Below are 22175 nucleotides of genomic sequence, written 5' to 3' on the forward strand. Positions count from 1 at the left end.
AATCTAGCATATTGCTTCTCAACCGTTGAGACTTGGCTGTCCAGAGCCACACGGGAAAAGTCCCAAAACAACTAATAAAACGGAATGACGTTTGGATGGTCTCGTATAAATCCTGACACACGATTATTACGTCAGTGGCATAGCCTCGTGGGCAGGAGCACGAGGGTCATCTAATCCAGCCCCCTGGAATGGAAGAATATTTCGCCCAGGGCCCTGAGATTGAGAGTCCCGTGCTGCAGAAATGGAGCTATAGATGTTGCAGAATACCACCCACATGGGGAAATGCCAGTCCGTAACCAGAACATAGCACAGTCTTGACTGTAAAGGCTGCCAGTGGCTCTCAAGGTTTTGGAAGTCTCCTTTTGGGGGTCCATAACTGACCTCAGTGGCTAAGGGGGCAGAAGGCCCAGGGAACTGGGAAAGACAGGCATCAGTTTCCTCTGCCATCCTGGAGACATTAGGCCATGTCTAAAAGGGCTGCGGGTGGCGCTGTGGGTTAAACCACAGAGCCTAGGACTTGGCGATCAGAAGGTCGGCAGTTCGAATCCCCACAAGGGGGTGAGCTTCCATTGCTCGGTTCCTGCTCCTGCCAACCTAGCAGTTTGAAAGCACATCAAAGTGCAAATAGATAAATAGGTACCACTCTGGTGGGAAGGTAAACGGCGTTTCCGTGCACTGCTCTGGTTTGCCAGAAGCGGCTTAGTCCTGCTGGCCACATGACCTGGAAGCTGTACGCCGGCTCCCTCAGCCAGTAAAGCGAGATGAGCGCTGCAACCCCAGAGTCGTCTGCAACTGGACCTAATGGTCAGGGGTCCCTTTACCTTTACCTAAAATTACTTCTGGGTCACCAGCGATCAGAAGAGGGGCTGACATTCATGTGGGGGGGGGGAGGCCCAGTGCAATCTTTGAGGCCCCTAATCAGGGCGCAAAGAGAATCACCGCTGCGATTCCCGCACTGAAGCGGGCTGAGCTAGATAAGCTTTGGGGGTCCCTTTGGACTCTGCAATTCTCCTGCCTGTTTGCCCCTTCTTCTTAACACCCAACCTGAAGAGGAGTTCTGGGGCGTTTGAAAGCTTGGTCTCCACTTCCGTTGGTCCTGCTTAAAGGTTGCAACTCCACTGTTCCTTTTGGGTATCTACGATTGACTGAGGTTCCTGCATTTTAGGGGGTTGGACTAGATGACCCTAGGGTCCCTTTCTACAACTCTACAGTTCTGTGATACTTTCCTAGTTGGGCCGATATGGGGCTTTATTTGAGCCCTGGCCTTAATTCCAGAATCTTTTTTCAGCCCCAGGAGTCAGATCTGGAGCATTCAAAGGCCCCTGGGGACGTGCAGAGTACATTCCTCACTAAGCAAACAGCCCTGCACGTGATGCATTTTCACTAGGAACATTCGTCAGGTGCTTTTATATACTTTTAGACGCCTGCTAAATATATATATTTCAGCAAGCCAGTCTGTCCGGACGTGTAATTTAGTCATGCATAACTTGTTTTTGAATTCGGCTGATTTCTATCTGCGTGGTTATTTCACTGTTTTATGTATACAGCTGAGAGATTTGCTGATTATCAGGCGGTTTGTAAAATTTATTGAACAGTTAAGTGTGTGGACTAGATCATCCAGGGCGAAGGGCTTAATTTCTAAACAGGGCTTAGAACCCCAGAACGTTTCCTTTTATAAATTAACCATGGACTGGACTATCCATTTGTCTGGCTCAGCCTGGCACAGACTCAAAAGGAGTAAAGTTTGCCAAGGCAAAAGAATTTTTAAAAGCCAGCCTGCTTTCCTGAGTCTGCCGAATGTCAGGCGTGGTGTGACAGATTTGGGCATGAGAGCCCATTATTATTATTTGCTACCTCGAGGGCAAAGACCCGAGTGCGAATGTGTACTCAGCTATGATGCTTACTGGGGTTTATTGGGGGGGGGGTGAGGTTCTGTCCACAGCCTCATCTACCTGGCAGGGTTGTTCTGAGGATAAGTGGGGATAGCCCACTCTAACGTACATGTGCGTTTTATCCTAAGCTGCACTCAGTTGTTTTTGTAAAAAAAAAAAAAAGCAACCGGTAAATTTAGTTAATTTAATTTAACCCATTTTAATGTATGTGTCTATTACTGTTGCAAGCCGCTCGGAATTGTCAAGGGACCGCTCCAACCCCCTGAGATATTTCCGTCTATTAAAAAGTGACTAATAGGTGCAATTAATTGCAATCGTATAATTCAATCTCTAAGAGGAGAACTTAACCATCCCCATGCGCAAAAGCAAGGGCCGCGGCGGCTGCCCAGAAAGACAAGGGAAAACACTCTGCACGTGTTCAGGGGACGTGTTCTCTCGCGCCGTGGCGCAGGAAGAGGAGCCCCAACCCAAGAGAACGGGGGTCCCCCCACCCACGTCTCCACGGCTCTCCTTTCCCAAACGCGCAATGCGCCCCGATGCGCTGCTGCTCACCTCCGTCCCGGCCGGTCGATGGAGAGGAGGCGGGTGGTCTCTCCGGGGCTCCCGAGGGGGCTTCTGTCCGCCGCTGCCGCCTGCTCATGCCGCCGCCGCCGTCGGGGCATCGTGCCGGGCTCCCATCGGGGTCCCCCTCCGGGCAGGTGCGCTTGGCTCGGGGGCGCAAAGACGAGCAGGGCGCGCCGGCTCAGCTGCGCTCGCCCGGCTCGCCGCGACTGAGCAGCGGCTGCCCGGCGGCTCCTTTCCCCGGAGCCAGCCGCCCGCCCTCCTTCCCTCTCTCCCGGGGCGGGGAACGGGGGTGGGGGGGTGGGGAGAGCAGCCGTAACCCTCTCGTCGCCGGAGCCTCCGCGGAGAGCCCTAGAAGAACGGCGGAACTGGAAAGGGACCCCAAGGGTCATCCAGCCCAGCCCCAGGCTGCGACGCACGAATCTTTTGCCCCAAGCAGAACTCGAACTCACGACCTTGGGGTTAAAAGCCTAGCGCTCTAATGGCCGAGCTGTTGCAACCGCCGTCTAAGGAGCCGCTTATCCCTCTGGGGTGGGTATGCATGGGGTGGGGGCACCCTCCTCGGCAGAGATCTCCCCCACGCACAGGCAGCCCGTTTGAGAAAAGGCAAAAAAATGGATTGGGGGGGGGGGTTGAGAAGTCTTCCACCCCCAGTGGCGTAGCGTGGGTTGTAAGCACCCGGGGCAAGGCAAGTAATTTGCGCCCCCTAACCCGTGGATTTGCGCCCCCTAACCCTAACCCCCAGATGTTGCGCCTGGTGCAGCCGGGCCCCACTGCACCCCCCACGCTACGCCACTGTCCCGTCCCCCCCCCCACAACCAATTCCTATATACCTTCCCTGGTTAATAGGAGTGCCCCCCCCAAAAAAAAACCCCTGCATGCTTCGATGACAGCAGATGTTGCGGACTAGCCGCATGAGTGAGCTTTGGTACTTTGAGCTCTGAAGAGTTTCCCTGGGTTGACGTGTCTGGGGGTGAGCTGCTGAAGCTGAACCCCCAAAGATGAGAGTGGGGAGGATCCCTCTCTGGGGGGGGGCGGGTTTTAACCGTTTGAGAGCCAGAGCCCTGGCCATCAACCTGAAGTGTAGAGACTCATTGCTGGGGCTGGACGTTCTTCATCATCATCATCACTTTTAATTTGTATACAGTGATACCTCGGGTTACATACGCTTCAGGTTACATAGGCTTCAGGTTACACACTCCACTAAGCCAGAAATAGTGCTTCAGGTTAAGAACTTTGCTTCAGGATGAGAACAGAAATCGTGCTCCGCCAGCGCAGCAGCAGCAGGAGGCCCCATTAGCTAAAGTGGTGCTTCAGGTTAAGAACAGTTTCAGGTTAAGAACGGACCTCCGGAATGAATTAAGTACTTAACCCGAGGTACCACTGTACCGCCTTTCTATTTTACAATATTCAAGGTGGTTTACAAGCTGAAGAAACCAAGAATGTACAACTTATAACAATCTAATGATAATAAAATAGCTTTGAAATAAGCAATCTACATCAAATAAAGTAACATTCAACCGTCATTAGAATAGTATAAAATAATAATATTAGCATATAAAAATTAAACGGCCTCTCAGTCTGTAGAGCATGAGATTCTAAATCTCAAGATCGTGAGTTTGAACCCTGTGTTGGGTAGGTGATCCCTGCATTGCAGAGGGTTGGGCTAGATGACCGCAGGGTCCCTTCTAATTCTACAGTTCCAGGACTGTGGAGGTCAGGCCTGACTGGCTGGAACACGGGTCCACTTGGCAGCCCTTAAGAGCGGGGCGAAGCCTCTCAGAACTGCCCCCTCCTGAATTAGTCCATGGGGCGAATGAATCGCCACCCGCCCCTGAGCAGGGTTCACTTCCTCAAGACCAGCTTGGCAACAGGATACCTGGGATCAGGACCCTCGGCCCCGAGTTCGAGATTAACCCGACGGGCTCGTGCTTTGCCAGCCAACCCACGGTGATAATTAACCTACTACGCAAAGCCGCAACGGTGCAGATGAGCACCTTCTCCAACAAAGCTGAACTCTGGAAGATTCGGGGTGGAGAAAAGGGACTACTTATTCACACAAATGCATTGTTAAACTGCGGAACTCCCTGCCACAGGAGGCAGTGATGGCCAACAGTTCAGATGGCTTTTTATTTTTTTAATAATTTTTTTATTAGGAAATTAAACAAAACATATTATCTTAAAACATATCATCCTTAATCCCCCCCCCCCATTTTCTCCCTCCCATAAAACAACCCCCTGCCCCCCCCCGTCTTCCCTCAGTTCCAATATCTGGTATCTCTATAAATGCTATTCTCTGCATGTTACAAAATTGTATAAATCCTTAATTTATCTAATTGGTTATTATCAATAAAAAGTTTGTGAGTGTTTATTCAAAACCTGCCAAGGAGTCCAATTCACTTTGTTGCATCTTTAGATACTTTGTAAAAAGTTCCCATTCCTCTTTAAAGTCACAGTTATCCTTGTCCTATGTGTCAATTTTGCTAGTTCTGCATAGTCCATCACTTTCTCTTGCCATAATTCTTTAGTCGGCATTTCCTCAGTCTTCCATCCTTGTGCTATTAAGACTCTTGCCGCTGTTGTCGCATACGTAAAGGTATTTTCCAACTTCTTTGGCAGGTCTTTTCCTACAATCCCTAACAGAAATGCTTCAGGTTTTTTTAAACAAATGTTAGATGGAACATTTTCTTCAATTCACTGCATATCATTTCCCAAAATTTCTTAATTTCATTACAGTCCCACCACATGTGGCAGAATGTCCCCTCCTTTTTCTTTCATAAGTTTGAGCTAGTTTTGTACATTTTCCCTAACTGCACTGGTGTCATATACCATCTGCACATCACCTTCATAGAATTTTCTTACAGCAGAGAACAATCTGTAAATTTTAAATCAATTTCCCAACAGCTCGGATGGCTTTAAAAGAGGACTGGACAAATTCATGGGAGCGTAAACCTAACAGTGGCTGCTGGTGTCTCTGCAGTTGGGAGACAGCGATGCTTTTGAATTCCTGGAGACCGCAGTAGGAGAGAGGGCTCTAGGGCTCGGATCCTGCTAGTGAGTTTTCCTCTGGGTGGCCCCTGTGAGGACAGGATCCTGAACTAGGTAGGCCCTTGGCCAGACCCAGCAGCCAGGGATTTCTTTTATTCTTGCTGAAACTCCAGCTCCAGAGAGGCAGTCTACCCGTATTCCTAGGTTCTGAGGGGCATTTGGCCGCCATTGAGAATGGAAAGCTGGACGAAATAATAATAATAATAATAATAATAATAATAATAATAATAATAATAATAATAATATATTACTTATACCCCACCCATCTGGCTGGGCTTCCCCAGCCACTCTGGGCAGCTTCCAACAAAGTATGAAAATACAGTGGTCTGTTAAACATTAAAAGCTTCCCTGAACAGGGCTGCCTTCAGATGTCTTCTAAAAGTCTGGTAGTTGTTGTTCTCTTTGACATCTGGTGGGAGGGTGTTCCACAGGGCGGGTGCCACAACCGAGAAGGCCCTCTGCCTGGTTCCCTGTAACTTGGCTTCTCGCAGGGAGGGAACCGCCAGAAGGCCCTTGGCGCTGGACCTCAGTGTCCGGGTGGAATGATGGGGGTGGAGACACTCCTTCAGATATACTGGACCGAGGCCGTTTAGGGCTTTCAAAGTCAGCACAACACTTTGAATTGTGCTCAGAAACGTACTGGGAGCCAATGTAGGTCTTTCAAGACCGGTGTTATATAGTCTCAGCGGCCGCTCCCAGTCACCAGTCTAGCTGCCGCATCCTCATTAGTTGTAGTTTCCGGGTCATCTTCAAAGGTAGCCCCATGTAGAGTGCATTGCAGTAGTCCAAGCAGGAGATAACCAGAGCATGCACCACTCTGGCAAGACAGTCTGTGGGCAGGGAGGGTCTCATCCTGCGTACCAGATGGAGCTGATAAACAGCTGCCCTGAACACAGAATGGACCTGCGCCTCCATGGACAGCTGTGAGTCCAAAATGACTCCCAGGCTGTGCACCCGGTCCTTCAGGGGCACAGTTACCCCATTCAGGACCAGGGAGTCCCCCACACCCGCCTGCCCCCCAAAAACAGTGCTTCTGTCTTGTCAGGATTCAATCTCAATCTGTTAGCTGCCATCCATCCTCCAAGATGGAGATGAGCCGGTGGCCTGACCCAGAGGCCAGGCTCTTAGGAACGGGAGGTGCGCTCCCCGCTTTCCTCCAGGAAAAGGCGGCCCCTCCCTCCATCGCAGATGGTCGCAGCAAGCGGTGCCTCTTTCCCCAATCCTGTGGAAATCTCTCAACAGCACTCCTGCAACAATAAAGGATTGTTCTTTGCAGGAAACAATTAAAAGGTCTTTTTCTTGGAAGCAAGGAGTCATATCCAGACGCACCCCACCCTCTCCCGTCCTCAGAGCTGACGACGCAACCTCAGTCCTCCTTTCCAGAACCCAGGGAAGGATTCTCAAGAGAGATGGTTACATGCTGACTGCAGTCCATCTTTCACTTACTTTACTCCCTGTGATTCCTGCACTGCAGCGGGCTGGACTAGATGGCCACTGGAGGTCCCCTTCCAGCTCCACAATGCTAGGATTCCCCTTCCATATGTGACCTTCAAATCAAGCATCCAAACCAGAATTTTATAATTTAAGGTTTTCTTTTCTTCAATATTTTTTTATTGGGAATTTTATTTACAACATAACACAAACCCCCCCACCCCACCCCAATACACAAATCCACCCTCATTAAACATGAACATAACATACAGTGAGCATAACATACAATAATATAAACAACCAAATAAAAGACTTCCTTTATCCTGTATCTGGCTTCTTTTTTACTTCTTATAAGCTGTTTCCTTTATGAATAATTATTAAGATATTTCTATCCACAAAGATATTTCTATCCACAAAGTCTCCCGCAGACGTTAATCGAAACAAGTCCAGCTTTGTATTTCAGGGCTCTGTTTTGTTATATTCACATGGAAGGGGGAGCAAGCTTGTTTTCTCCTGCTCTGGAGGGTAGGACTCGAACCCATGCCTTCAAGTTGCAGGAAAGGAGAAAGGATATCCAGTCTGGATAATTAGCCTCAGTGAAAACTTGACATTTTCATCCCCAAAAATGTTTTTGATTTGATTTGATTTGATTTTCACTGAAATGAGACTGCATTTTAATGTTTTAATGTTGTATTTTAATCTTTTTTTAAAAAAGTTGTATTTCAATCAATTGTTTTTATATCTGGTGTTAGCCGCCCTGAGCCCGGTCTTGGCTGGGGAGGGCGGAGTATAAATATATTATTATTATTATTATTATTATTATTATTATTATTACTCCAGCTAAACAAGAGGAAATAACTTTCTGACAGTAAGAGCTGTTTGACCTTGGAGTTTTCTAAGCAGAGGTTGGATGGGCCGTCTGACATGGAAGCACGAGTTGAGATTTCTGCATTGCTAGGGGGGTTGGACTGGATGACCCCCAGGAACCCCTTCCAACTCTACAATTCTATGATCTTTCTTCTTCTTTGGCGATCCCTCGTAGCCGAGTAAGATTGTCTTCCATAAACACGGTCTTAACAATGAGTCCGTAAGTGACTGTGGAGGCCAATTCTGGATCCACACATCCTTCCACAGTGGGGACATTGGTTTCCGGGTGGGAGTTGATCCTGGTGTGGATTTGCCAAGCGTGCCTTCCTCTTGGCACGTTTCTCCCATGCGTCCTGAGTTCAAAACTTGCTTTTATCTGTCTCGAATCTCCCAACGTTCAGCCTCATGGGTTGTACACGAGTTCAAATGAGAGCCTTGCATAATTTTATAATTATCTGCTTATTCGTGTAACGGATGAAAGCAGGAACAGGGACTCGGACCCAGCCTGTGTTACAACAAGTGCTCTGTTTGCTAAAACCAGGCAAAGTATAAGGTAAAGGTAAAGGGACCCCTGACCATTAGGTCCAGTCATGGCCAACTCTGGGGTTGTGGTGCTCATCTCGCTTTATTGGTTGAGGGAACCGGCGTACAGCTTCCGGGTCATGTGGCCAGCATGACTAAGCCGCTTCTGGCGAACCAGAGCAGTGCATGGAAATGCCATTTACCTTCCCGCCGGAGCAGTACCTATTTATCTACTTGCACTTTGAGGTGCTTTCGAACTGCTAGGTTGGGAGGAGCAGGGACCGAGCAACGAGAGCTCACCCCGTCACAGCGATTCGAACCGCCAACCTTCCGATCGGCAAGTCCTAGGCTCTGTGGTTTAACCCACAGCGCCACCCGCGTCCCAGGCAAAGTATAGATCATGCTAAAAATCTCCCCGTCCATCTCTCCCCCTCTCCCTCTGCAACCACACCTTGAATAATTCTTGCTTTCGCTAATCTTGAAATCTCAGGTAATTGCATGAGGCTGCTGCTGAGATTACTGGCCTTAAGCCACCATACTTTTAATTCAGTTTCTTGCCCATCTGTTGTCCTCCGGGTGCCCGGGACTACGATTCCCATCAGCCCCCCAGCCGACAGGAGTTGTAGTCTGAAGTGCTGGCAATTCCTGCTGACATCCTCCTGCCTCGAAATACAATGGAGTGCGCTGTCAGAGGGATGGCGAAGTTGTCTGCTGTGAGCGTCTTCTGCTGTTTTAAATTCCACGTGACTTCCCTGCTGGCTCTGAAAAAAGACACTCTCAGAGCAGTAAAAAAATGCTCAAATAATATCTTTAATCTGCTAATTCGTGGCTCTGGGGGAGGAGGAAGAGGCGAAAGCCTTCCAGCAACTGGGATGACTGCATGGCAGACCGACACTGAGGTTTTCCCCCTGCCTTCTTCTCCCAAACATTATTATCTTGGCCAGAGCTGGTGGCTGCAGGATTGGATCATTTCGCATCTCGCTGCTCCAAAACATTCCCAATAACTCTGTGTCAGAGTGGAATGTTCATGCATGCATAGGAAAAAGGTAAAAGTACCCCTGACCGTTAGGTCCAGTCAGTGGCGTAGCGTGGTTTGTCAGCACCCGGGGCAAGGCAAGTAATTTGCGCCCCCTAACCTGTGGATTTGCACCCCCTAACCTGTGGATTTGCGCACCCTAACCCTAACCCCCAGATGTTGCGCCCGGTGCGGCCGGCCCCCCCTGCACCCCCCACGCTACGCCACTGGGTCCAGTCGTGTACGACTCTGGGGTTGCAGCGCTCATCTTGCTCTTTAGGCCGAGGGAACCCGGCATTTGTCTGCAAGCAGTTTTTCTGGGTCATGTGGCCAGCATGACTGAGCCGCTTCTGGCAAACCAGAGCAGCGCACGGAAACATATTGCGTTTATTCTTTCAGTGCATTTCTACCTTATTCTACCCCCCGAAGGAGCTTAATTAATTAATTAATATGCAGTGACAAGCCTAGACATCATCTTAAAAAGCAGAGACATTACCTTGCCGACAAAGGTCCATATAGTTAAAGCTATGGTTTTCCCAGTCGTGATGTATGGAAGTGAGAGCTGGACCATCAAGAAGGCTGATCGCCGAAGAATGGATGCTTTTGAATTCTGGTGGTGGAGGAGACTCTTGAGAGTCCCATGGACTGCAAGAAGATCAGACCTCTCCATTCTGAAGGAAATCAGCCCTGAGTGCTGACCGGAAGGACAGATCCTGAAGCTGAGGCTCCAAGACTTTGGCCACCTCCTGAGAAGAGAAGACTCCCTGGAAAAGACCCTGATGTTGGGAAAGATGGAGGGCACAAGGAGAAGGGGACGACGGAGGACGAGATGGTGGGACAGTGTTCTCGAAGCTACCAGCATGAGTTTGACCAAACTGCGGGAGGCAGTGGAAGACAGGAGGGCCTGGCGTGCTCTGGTCCAGGGGGTCAGGAAGAGGCGGACATGACTAAGCAACTAAACAACAACAATTATTATTATTACTAATAATATAGGCTCAGTGCAGGAATGTTACAAGAGCTCCACAAGGACAAAGGCAACAGCCCCCTTCTTGTTTGCCACTCCCTGCCAAAGCGGTATCTAAAGGTAGACTATCTTGGAACATGGATGCTCCACTTAGCCGTTGCGGCTAATAGCCGCTGGTGGACGTTTCCTGCTCCTCATCGTTGCCTCGTCCGCTTTCAGAGTTGGTGACCATCACAATCTCTCGCTGCCTACAAAGTGCATAAATTGATGAGTTGCATGACCAGCACCTCTGGGAGACCATTCCCATTATCTGAACGCTTCTCAGCGACCCCAGTTCACACCCCCGGCCCCCGCTTTTTTGACCACATCACACCGGCCTTTTTTAAACTGCACTGGTTCCCAATTTGTTTCTGGGCTCGACTCTAAGTGCTTATTCTTCTTACCTATTAAGGCCTTTGTGGCTCGGAACCAGGATGGTTGAGGCCAGGCGGTTTTGCAGGGAAGGTGGCAGGGATGCAGGATGAGGCCTTTTTGGTGTCAGCACCCGGACTGCAGAACTTCCCCCTTACACCTCTGTTGTCCTTTAGGTGGGCGGTTAAGGAATTTTTGCACCACCTGGTCTGTCTTTTAATTTTACCCAGCAATGGTTTTTGTTTTTCCGGCTTATTGTGACTTGAACGCTCTTTCTAAGTGCATTTGTTTCTCTTTGCCAAATGCCTTCCAGGCTCTTTTTGGAGACGACAGACAGTCTCGATGTGCTTCTGCCAATAAATAAAGACTTATTGAGGGCTGGCGCACTGCTTGGTCGCTCCACGCATGAGAGCCAGTGTGAGCCGCTGAGAGCCAGTGTGGTGCAGTGGTTAGAGCGTCAGACTAAGACCAGGGTTCAAATCGCCCCCAGGCCATGAAGCTCACTGGCTGGCCTTGGGATCCGGTCACTGCCAGTCTCAGCCTAACCTACCTCGCAGGGTCATTGTGGAGATCAACAAGATCAACAAGACCCTCCTCTTGGCCACAGTGATGTTGCAATAAATGAAAATCTGCCCTTATTCCCTTATGGGGGACACAAGAGCCCTTGTAGAGTCCATTCCAGGTTTTCCATCGGTCGGAGAAAAATAACAGAGGCCAACCAGAGAATATTGAGAAGCAAAGCAGCTAGTAAGCCTGATCTTTATGTTGCAACAGGGTGCCCCTTCACACGCAGGAAAGGAGGAGGAACCCAGAACCCAGGTGTGCCCGCCCTTATATAGACATTTTAAATTGCCCGCCCTGGAGTTCAAGACCACCCCCAGAAACATCATACCTACATCACAGAAAGGGGTGGTCTACAACAGAAACCTGAGTGCATTGTTTACCAGAAACCTGCGTGGATACCCTGGGGAGCCTGGCCAGTCTTTTGTAATGATAAATACTTAGTTCCTGAGCCAGGTCACAGGCTCACCCTATTCATACACAGACATACCCTTAAGACAGGATTTGTGAAGGAAAAGACAATGAGGAGGCTTTTCCTTTTTCCTTTGACTTTGCAGAGAAAACATTTGGTCAGTTTGGGAGCCATGGCTGTTTTCCTGTGCTGCTTCAGACATGTGGTTTATATATTTATGTACGTGTTTGCTTGGTACATTTATGAACATTTATTACATATCTAAGAGCTTAGGCATCATTCAACCGTCATAGGGATTTGTGTAGCTTTGCTCCACAGCCTTTTCTTCCCCCGAAGATATCCTACAAGGCAGCAGAGGTTTAGGACCAGAGCTTTCCTTCTCCTTGATGGGCTCCTTTCCCAGGTGGACAAGCCCCATTTGCCCCTCACTTCCCTCTACATCACTTGCAGAAACCCCCTTCTTGCCCATTGGAGTTGGACCCCCTCTTGGTCTTGTCCACTCCATCCGCCAGAGCCTGTCTTCGCGTGCAGGAGAAGCCCCTAACTCACTGAGGGTTTGACACCCATCGGCTCCCCTCACTTGGTTTAGCCGGCCAGCCAAAACCGTTTCCCGGGATTGTGGCTGCAGTTGCTGTAGTGGAAATGCGGAAGACAATTGTATTTCGAGGAGTTAGGTGGCATGTCCCTTTCCCTTTAACATCCCCAGTTTGAGGTCTGCTGGATTCCTGTGTTTCACACACCTGTCGGCAGTTTCCTGGGTTCTTCTGTATCCTGTATACCTGAAGGAGCGTCTCCACCCCCATCGTTCAGCCCAGACACTGAGGTCCAGCGCCGAGGGCCTTCTGGCGGTTCCCTCGCTGCGAGAAGCCAAGTTACAGGGAACCAGGAAGAGGGCCTTTTCAGTGGTGGCACCCGCCCTGTGGAACGCCCTCCCACCAGATGTCAAGGAAATGAAGAACTGTCTTACTTTTAAAAGACATCTAAGGGCAGCCCTGTTTAGGGAAGTTTTTAATGTTTAATGCTGCATTGTGTTTTTAATATTCAGTTGGGAGCTGCCCAGAGTGGCTGGGGAAACTCAGCCAGATGGGCAGGGTATAAATAATATATTATTATTATTATTATTATTATTATTATTATTATTATTGAAAGTACTGGCTGGATGCCCGGCTGCAGGTAGTGGGAGACTCTCAGCCGCTCTGTATTAATTCCATCTCAGGGTCCTGGGCTAATCATGAGTGCACTGGATTACATCAAGGCAGGCTATAAAAGCCACAGGTGGAAGAGCTTCTACCCAGGTCAAAGGACCTGATGCTGGGAGACTGATGGTGGGGGGTCTTTCTCCTGCTGCTCTACTTGGGGCTCTGGGCAGCGGAAGGGGAGACTGGGTAGCCCCTGTTGGGTATGTTTTATTTTATGCTTTGCATACCTGCTGTTTATTTGTTAATAAAAACTGTTTTGGTTCCCCTTCCACCTCCTCATTCCTTTTGTCCTGATATCCTTGGAAAGAACTGCTGTATTTGGCAGCACAGTTGCCTGCCGGCAGCTCCAGGAGCCACAGATGAGAGTGGAGTTCAGGGTGGGGGAGCAAAGGTGGGCCAGCTACCCCAGAAGGAGCATGGCGTGGCCCCCATCATCACACTTACTTCTGTAAAACAAGAAAATCCTTAATAAAATATTTTTTTAAAAAAAATAAGTACTACCCCTCCACTAACACCAGAAAGAAAGAGAGAGAGAGAGAGAGAGAAAGAAAAAGAGAGAGAAAATGAAAGAAAGAGAAAAAGAAAGAAAAAGAGAAAAAGAGAGAAAGAGAAAAAAGGAAAAAAAGAGAAGAAGAGAAAAGGAAAGAAAGAAAGAGAAAAGGAAGGAAAGAAAGAAAGAGAAAGAAAAAAGGAAAGAAAGAGAAAAGGAAAGAAAGAAAGAGAGAGAGAGAGAAAAGGAAAGAAAGAGAAAGAGAGAAAAGGAAAGAAAGAAAGGGCTGAGTTGACCACAAGAGGCAAGAGGCGACTGGAGGGTTTCGCAAACCTGCCCCAGTGGCTTGTTTCGCACATGCAAAAGCCATTTGCTTGAACCCGCAGCCGCTAAGTGCGCAATGGGCTGTGGGATCAAACGGTGGGGGCAGCCCAGAACGATCAGTGGTGCAAAGAGCCTTCCTTTTCGCTTCTGGTGATGTTTGCCCTGCAGATACAGCCTTCTTCTGCCAAGTCATTGCTCTGCACAGGATGAGGCCTGGCTTCCTTTTGCAACTGAGTTCTGCGTCCTCCAATCTGCTCCTCCTCGAAGGGGGCAGCCCCACCTCTGCTTGCCAGCTGCCCCTCTCGCCTCGTTCCCAAGACAAGGTTGTTTCCAAGACCCAGTTCCTTCCTCCTTTCCTATCCAGCAGCTGAATCAGCCAAGCTCTTCTTAACGCTCTTATGGAACCTCCAGCGTCAGGAGCAGTCTATCCAGATCCCTGCATACCAGTTGTTGGAAACCGGAGAAGGGGGGAGTGGCTCTTGGGCTCGGATCCTGCAATGCTATTCTTACCTTCTAGTGGGGAAGTCTAGTGGGTGTGAGCGTTGAGCCCAGGGCAGGTACCCTGTGATGGCAGAGGCAGCTGCCGGGAGCCGCAGGGTCTGGCAGAGGCCACCAAAGCCGTCTCAAAGCTGGGGCCCTAATCCTGTTTGGGTGCTGTGCCTGCTGGACGCTAATATTTTAATAGCACACGAGCGCTGTTGTTCTTGTGGGTTATTTAAAGATGTTATTATGATTCAACTCCCCCATCCTCTCTTAAGCCCTTTGTGAGTCAGTGGCAAAAGGAAAAGGAAAGAATTCAAATAGGGAGAAAACAAACAGGCCACATATCTTAGAATCCAGTACAGTGGTACCTCGGGTTACAGATGCTTCAGGTTACAGACACTTCAGGTTACAGACTCCGCTAACCCAGAAATAGTACCTCGGGTTAAGAACTTTGCTTCAGGATGAGAACAGAAATCGCACAGTGGCAGCAGGAGGCTGTTTCAGGTTAAGAACGGACCTCCAGAACGAATTACCGTATTTTTTGCTCTATAAGACTCACTTTTTCCCTCCTAAAAAATAAGGGGAAATGTGTGTGCGTCTTATGGAGCGAATGCAGGCTGCGCAGCTATCCCAGAAGCCAGAACAGCAAGAGGGATTGCTGCTTTCACTGCACAGCGATCCCTCTTGCTGTTCTGGCTTCTGAGATTCAGAATATTTTTTTTCTTGTTTTACTCCTCCAAAAACTGGGTGCGTCTTGTGGTCTGCTGCATCTTATAGAGCGAAAAATACGGTAAGTTCTTAACCCGAGGTACCACTGTATACCTGAAGGAGCGTCTGTATACCTGAAGGAGCGTCCCCATCGTTCTGCCCAGACACTGAGGTCCAGCTCCAAGGGCCTTCTGGCGGTTCCCTCACTGGGAGAAGCCAAGTTACAGGGAACCAGGCAGAGGGCCTTCTCGGTGGTGGCACCCATCCTGTGGAATGCCCTCTCACCAGATGTCAAAGAGAACAACTACCAGACTTTCAGAAGCCATCTGAAGGCAGCCCTGTGTAGGAAAGCTTTTAATGTCTGATGTATTACGGTATTTTAATATTTTGTTGGAAGATGCCCAGAGTGGCTGGGGAAACCCAACCAGATGGGCGGGGTATAAATTATTATTATTATTATTATTATTATTATCATCATCATCATCATCATCATCATAGGATTGCAGGGTTGGAAGAACCACAAAGGATCACCCAGCCCAACCCTTTTCTCACTTCCATTGTTTAAAATAAAAAGGTAAAGGGACCCCTGACCATTAGGTCCAGTCGTGGCTGACTCTGGGGTTGCGGCGCTCATCTCGCTTTACTGGCCAAGGGAGCTGGCGTACAGCTTCTGGGTCATGTGGCCAGAATGACTAAGCCGCTTCTGGCGAACCAGAGCAGCACATGGAAACATCGTTTACCTTCCAGCCAGAGCGGTACCTATTTATCTACTTGCACTCTGACGTGCTTTCGAACTGCTAGGTTAGCAGGAGAAAGGACTGAGCAACGGGAGCTCATCCCGTCACGGGGATTTGAACCGCCGACCTTCTGATCGGCAAGTCCTAGGCTCGGTGGTTTAATCCACAGTGCCACCCACGTCCCTTCCAGCCAGATGGGTGGGGTATAAATATATTATTATTATTATTATTATTATTATTATTATTATTATTATTATTATTATTATCATTATCATAGGATTGCAGGGTTGGAAGAGACCACAAAGGATCGCCCAGCCCAGCCCTCATCTCACTTCCGTTGTTTAAAATATTGCAGTTTTATTACACCGATACCTACAAATTTCCTACAAATAGTTCAAGGTGGTCTATAGGGTTCCCCCCCAGCACACCTTTTACCTTCATAACAACCCTGTGATGTAGATCAGCTTGGGAAGGGATGGCAGGCCCCAAATCAGGACAAGGCAGGCTGGGAGAGCAGCTTTTACCCTCCACTCCCCAAGAGCCGCACAGACTGCGAAGAGGGGACCAGAGCGAAAGGTGGACCCAGGGGAAGCCTGCTTTTAACAAGAACAAGGGCTGATCTCCAGGAGGAACACCAGACCCCAGTGCAGGATTTAATGTGAACAGGGCCTCGCAAAGTCTCTGCCCCAGAGATCTTCCTATGCCAAATCCTTATGGGGTGGTTGAACCGTTAATCTGTGGAACTCCCTCCCCCAGTGATGCTCACCGATCGAGGTAGCTTTCAAAGAGGATCAGCCAGATTCATGGAAGAGAGAGCCAGGCAAGGTGGGCCCTTGGCCTGATCCAGAAGGCTCTTCTGAGGTTTTTAGGTTATCATAAAGTCATAGAATCTTAGAGTTGGGAGGCTCCCCCAAGGTCATCTAGTCCAACCCCCGCAACAGTGCAGGATTCTTTTGTCCAACTCAGCATTCGAACCCGTGACCCTGAGATTCAGAGCCTCCTGCTCTGCTGGCAGTTCTTACGAACTGAAGCACGCCACAGCTGTGACCTGGAAGCAAGGGTTGCAGCAACTTTGCCGAAGCAAAGTAGATCTGGATCCGGCCCGTGGGTCCGGACAGAACCCCGGCTTGCCGGGAAGCCCCGGTGTTATGTACTGAGTTGAATAGGATTCAGAATGCAGCAGTCTAATTGGTCCACAGGAGCCACCCAATCCAGCTCCAGGTGGAAGTGAATCCACAACCTGATTGGCCTACAGGAGAATCCTGGAATTAGCCAATCATGTGGGGCCCATTGTGTAAATAATGTATATAAAGCAGACATTCTGGGGGAACTCCCATTCCTCCTCACCACTGTGAGCTGAATAAAGAGTATGAAATCCACTCTTGACTCCGAGTACCGTATTTTCCGCTCTATAGGACGCATTTCCCCCCCTCCAAAAATTAAGGGGAAATGTGTGTGCGTCCTATGGAGCGAATGCAGGCTCCTTGGCTTCAGCGATAGCAACGCGAAGCCTCCAAAGCGCAGAAGCCTTTTAGAGCGAGATGTGTCGGTGCGCACTGACCCCTCTCGCTCTCCAGGCTTCAGGGATAGCCGCCTGAAGCCTTTGGAGCACAGTGCGAGTTCCCGCTGTGCTCCACAGGCTTCGCAACCTTGCCGCCGCTCCCGGACCTGTTCTGGGGGCTGGGGTCGGGGGACGCTCGGGCTTCCCCCACCCCAGCCCCGCAGCTAAAAATGAAGCCAAGACAGCGAGCGGGATGGATCCCACTCGCTGTCTTGGCTTCTTTGCTCTTTGGGGCTGGGGGAGGGGGAAAATAAGATTCCCCCCCTTGATTTCCCCCCCTAAAAATTAGGTACACCTTATGGTCCGGTGTGCCTTATGGAGCAAAAAATATTTCACCCACAGACACCGCCTTGAAGTGGCCCTGAAGAAAGGGGGAGTGGCGACAGCATCATAAACAAGCAAGCAAGGAAAAAAGGAAAAACCAGGCCTGAAAAAATAGAAAATAATGAGACTTCTGAACATGCGCAGAGTGCGCAGCCTTCCTCAGGCCCCTGAGCCATTGCTGCTCTCCTTAACTGGGGCTGGAGACTCCCCAGTCAGATGATGGGCAGTGCATTTGTGTGGGAGAGAGAAAGGGAGCCAGATCGGGAGCTAAGGGCTTCTGATGCTTCGCTTTCTCCTTGTGGCCTCTTTTAGAAGGAAGCAACATGATATCAACACAGCCACATGGAACGGGGCCAGCATGACTTAAGGATGATGCGCTCAATAAGTAAGGGGGCGGGAAGCTGAAAGCTTCCTCAGATCAAATTTGGCACCGTTGTTGTTGTTTAGTCGTTTAGTTGTGTCCGCCTCTTCGTGACCCCCTGGACCAGAGCACGCCAGGCACTCCTGTCTTCCACTGCCTCCCGCAGTTTGGTCAAACTCATGCTGGTAGCTTCCAGAACACTGTCCCACCATCTCGTCCTCTGTCGTCCCCTTCTCCTTGGGCCCTCCATCTTTCCCAACATCAGGGTCTTCTCTTCTCAGGAGGTGGCCAAAGTATTAGAGCCTCAGCTTCAGGATCTGTCCTTCCAGTGACCACTCAGGGCTGATTTCCGTTGTAGCTGAAGACAACTGGGGACTGGAGGTGGGGTGAGGGAGGCGAAGGAAAGAGGGGTCTCATCCTTCGCCAACAAAGTGCCCTGCCAATGTTTTGGACCACAACTCCTATAAATGGCTGAGCTGCCTGGGGACTGCTGGGAGTTGTAGTCCAAGTCAGGGGTCAGCAAACCTTTTCAGCAGGGGGCCGGTCCACTTTCCCTCAGACCTTGTGGGGGCCGGACTATATTTTGAAAAAAATATATGAACGAATTCCTATGCCCCATAAATAACCCAGAGATGCATTTTAAATAAAAGCACACATTCTACTGGTAAAAACAAGCTGATTCCCAGACCGTCCGCTGGCCGGATTTAGAAGGCGATTGGGCCGGATCCGGCCCCCCGGCCTTAGTTTGCCTACCCATGGTCCAGGACAACTGGAGAATGGCTGGTTGGCAGAGCCTGGACTAGATGAGCAGCTTCTGAGAGGCCACCAGGATGCTCAGATGTCCTGAGGCCCCCAAGGCAGGAAAAATTCAGGGGGTGCCTCCACGCTTTCCACTCAGCCACGTGGCTCATTGCAGCCTGTGGGTAGTTCTCTGCCGATGGGACTTCTTCTGGTACCCATGGGACCGCCTCTCCTGGTATGCCCCGCGGAGAACCTTAAGGTCCACAAATGACAACATTTTGGAGGTCCCAGGTCGTAAGGAGGTTAGATTGGTCTCAACTAGGGCCAGGGCCTTTTCAGTACTGGCCCCGACTTGGTGGAACGCTCTGTCACAAGAGACTAGGGCCCTGCGGGACTTGACATCTTTCCGCAGGGCCTGCAAGATGGAGCTGTTCCGCCTGGCCTTTGGTTTGGACTCAGCCTGACCCTTATATTTCCCTCCCCTTATGGTCTTGATCTATGAGCTATTATTAAAATGAGGCTGCATTTTAAATTGCATTTTAACCTGTATTTTAAATTGGGGTTTCCCCCCCATTATGTTTTTACTGTAATTTTACTGGTGTTAGCCGCCCTGATCCCAGTTCTGGCCGGGGAGGGCGGGGTATAAATAAAATTTATTATTATTATTATTTTATTAAATGGACCACCTAGCGCACCATCCTATTCTTGCAGAGGACAACCAGGTGCCCGTATGGGAAACCTGCAAGCCCTCTTCTAGAATCATAGAGTTGGAAGGGACCCCCAAAGGTCATCCAGCCCAGCCCCTTGCAATGCAGGAATCTCAGCTAAAGCATCCACGACAGATGCCCATCCAAGCTCTGCTTAAGAACCTCCAAGAAAGGAGAGTTCGCCACCTCCGAGGTTCCCCTGTCGAACAGCTCTTACTGTCAGGAAGTTTTTCCATACGTTTATTCGGAATCTCCTTTCTCGTGACTTGAAGCCATGGGTTCGAGTCCTGCCCTTCAGAGCAGCAGGAAACCAGCTTGCCCCATCTTCTGTGACATAGCCCTCACAGCCCTATCTCCTCTGTTGGTTCCTAGCATCTGGTCCTGCTCTAAGGGCCACTGCCTCTGAATGTGGAGGGTCCGTTTTTAGCTGGTGGGGCTAAGTCCTACCAGCCTACCCAGCTGTAAAGAACAGATGGATCTGCCTTACGCAGAGCCAGACCATTGGCCAAGCGGTGTCTACTCTCAGCGCAGCTCCCCAAGGCCTGGATCAGAGATAAGCCGTTCCCACGACTATTACTAGAGGCCCTGTTAAATGGAGATGTCAGGGGCTGGCTGTTTGCAAAGCGCGCTGTCGTCGCGCTGGCTGAGCTTTGGCCCCAATAAAACGGCCTGCAATGCTCTTTAAAAGCCAAGTCAGCCAGTAGCCGTAAACGATGAATCTTCTAAGTTGTTCCTTTTCCTGCCTTTTAAGCTGCCATCTTTCTCTGCCCTGGTCCTACCGCCAATTACGGCGAGGGTGGGTGGCTGGGGAATCCAGATTCAGTGCCTCGAAAGAGGGAGTGTTAGCAGGGAAAGCCACGGAGGAGAAGAGAGAGATTCGGAGGCGGAAGCACAAAAGGCCACAAAACTCTCCCATGCCTGGATCCTAGAACCAACACATGCCTTCTCAGATAAATCTATGAAGGACTGAAGGCTCCATCTCCTTTCGAGGACCCCACCTCCTGGGTTTCTACACTGGGGCCGTTGATCTGGGGCTGCCTCCCAGTTGCCGGGGCGCAGAGCAGCAACTCATCCAGAGACACAGCAGGCAGCTCCCTCTGTAGTTCAGCAGAGCTTTTGATTGGTTGGTTGGTTTCAGCGATAGCTCACACAGCGTCAGCACAGTTAACTCTTTATCCCAAGAAACAACACGAGGCCAGGCCTAGTGAGCACAGCAACTCTTCCCCATAGATCTTGCCCCAATGAGGCAGTTGTGGGGGGCTGAAAGTCCCCTCCTTCCCACAGCTCCCTAAGTCTCCTCCTCCACTGGGTCCCTCCCTAGCAATCTGAGACTATGCCGATGGGCCTGTCTCTACTCCGCCCTCTTCATGCCTCCAGTTACTGGGAGTCTAGGGGAAAGTATGGAAGTGAGAGCTGGGCCATCAAGAAGGCTGATCGCCGAAGAATGGATGCTTTTGAATTCTGGTGCTGGAGGAGACTCTTGAGAGTCCCATGGACTGCAAGAAGACCAAACCTCTCCATTCTGAAGGAAATCAGCCCTGAGTGCTCACTGGAAGGACAGATCCCGAAGCTGAGGCTCCAAGACTTTGGCCACCTCGTGAGAAGAGAAGACTCCCTGGAAAAGACCCTGATGTTGGGAAAGTGTCTGGCGTGCTCTGGTCCAGGGGGTCACGAAGAGTCAGACATGACTAAACGACTCAACAACAACAAGGGGAAAGGGGAGCCGGAGGGGGGGACTGCCTGGCTTCTTCCTCAGTCTGCCTTCACTCTGCCTCTTGGACCTTCTCCTCTCCAGCCTCCTCTCCTGCCTCTGGGTCTGGTCTGCTCTCTGACACAGCCTCTTCCCGCTCACCAAACCCTGTTGCCCCTTCAGCTTCCAGCTCCCCCCAGTCTGCTCCTCCTTCTCCACCTGACCACGTTCAGCCACTAATCCACTGGCTCTGAGCTTTCTTGCCTTGGGGGGTCCGCAAGTGGTGACCCCCCCCCCACTCCTGTACCCTGCCCGTCCATGACAGCACTTGCGTGTTAACAGCAGAATTGCCAATGGTGCTGGCAGACGCCTTGACCTGCCTTCCAGGGCCCCGCAGGGTGGCATAAAGACCCCTGGATGTTCCCGTGCGCCAACCCCGGTGCCAGGCCGTGGTTACGTAACGGTGCTGAGCTGGGAGGTTGCAGGCAGAGAGGTGGGCAAACTGCAGTGCCAGGCGTTTGCACGCCAAAGCAAGGATTCATGGCAAGAGGGCAGGTGAGGAGAAGGGTGTTCCTGCTGCCTCGGCCAACTCAGCCTGAAGGAGCACCCAGCCAATGCCAGCTGTGAGGGGTCATTTGCAAACATGACAAGAGGCCTGGCAGAACAGTATCAACCTGGGAGCCGGAACACCTGCAGTGTTTGCCCAGAGAAATTAATTTCACATGACTTTGGCTGGTTCAAAAGGCTGCAAGGTGATGAGATATTATACAACGCTCAACAGACTTAGATACAATCAAACATGGACAAACAAAACCAATTTGTTTTTTTTAAAAAGAGCGTCAGGAATCACGCTGACAGACAGCTTCCCATGCAGGCGTGCAGGTCTTGCAAAGCTTCCATACAGGACTCGGGTCCAGAGGTTGTCAGGTCTTTCCTGGAGCAGGGCAGTGAGGCTGCTGTGTGGCAGCCCCCGAGAATGCCCTTCTAACTACAGGGAGGGGGGGGAGTATTTGATCCCCTGCTAAATTTGCCCGTTTGCCCTCTGACGAAGGAATGACCAGTCCATAATTGTAACGGTAAGTTTATTGTATCTGTGAGAGACAGAATAACAACAGGAAAACCCCAAGAAACCCAGAAGACAAAAGTCAGAGATTGATGTGCATTAT

General features: G+C 50.2%; 1 protein-coding gene and 1 long non-coding RNA gene across 2 annotated transcripts in view; one reads left to right on the forward strand and one right to left on the reverse strand.

The window, feature by feature from the left end:
- The window catches only part of GPR4 (G protein-coupled receptor 4), a 37145-nt gene extending 34481 nt beyond the window's left edge, over window positions 1–2664 (reverse strand). The window contains exon 1 of the mRNA XM_083516307.1: window positions 2445–2664. The gene's annotated coding sequence lies outside the window, so the exon portion shown is untranslated. The remainder of the gene's footprint in view (window positions 1–2444) is intronic.
- The window catches only part of LOC310712949, a 2318697-nt gene that overhangs the window by 185418 nt on the left and 2111104 nt on the right, over window positions 1–22175 (forward strand). The window lies entirely within an intron of this gene.

The sequence above is a fragment of the Podarcis liolepis genome (genome assembly GCF_965112155.1).
Source record: "Podarcis liolepis genome assembly, chromosome: 7".
Lineage (NCBI taxonomy): Eukaryota > Metazoa > Chordata > Lepidosauria > Squamata > Lacertidae > Podarcis > Podarcis liolepis.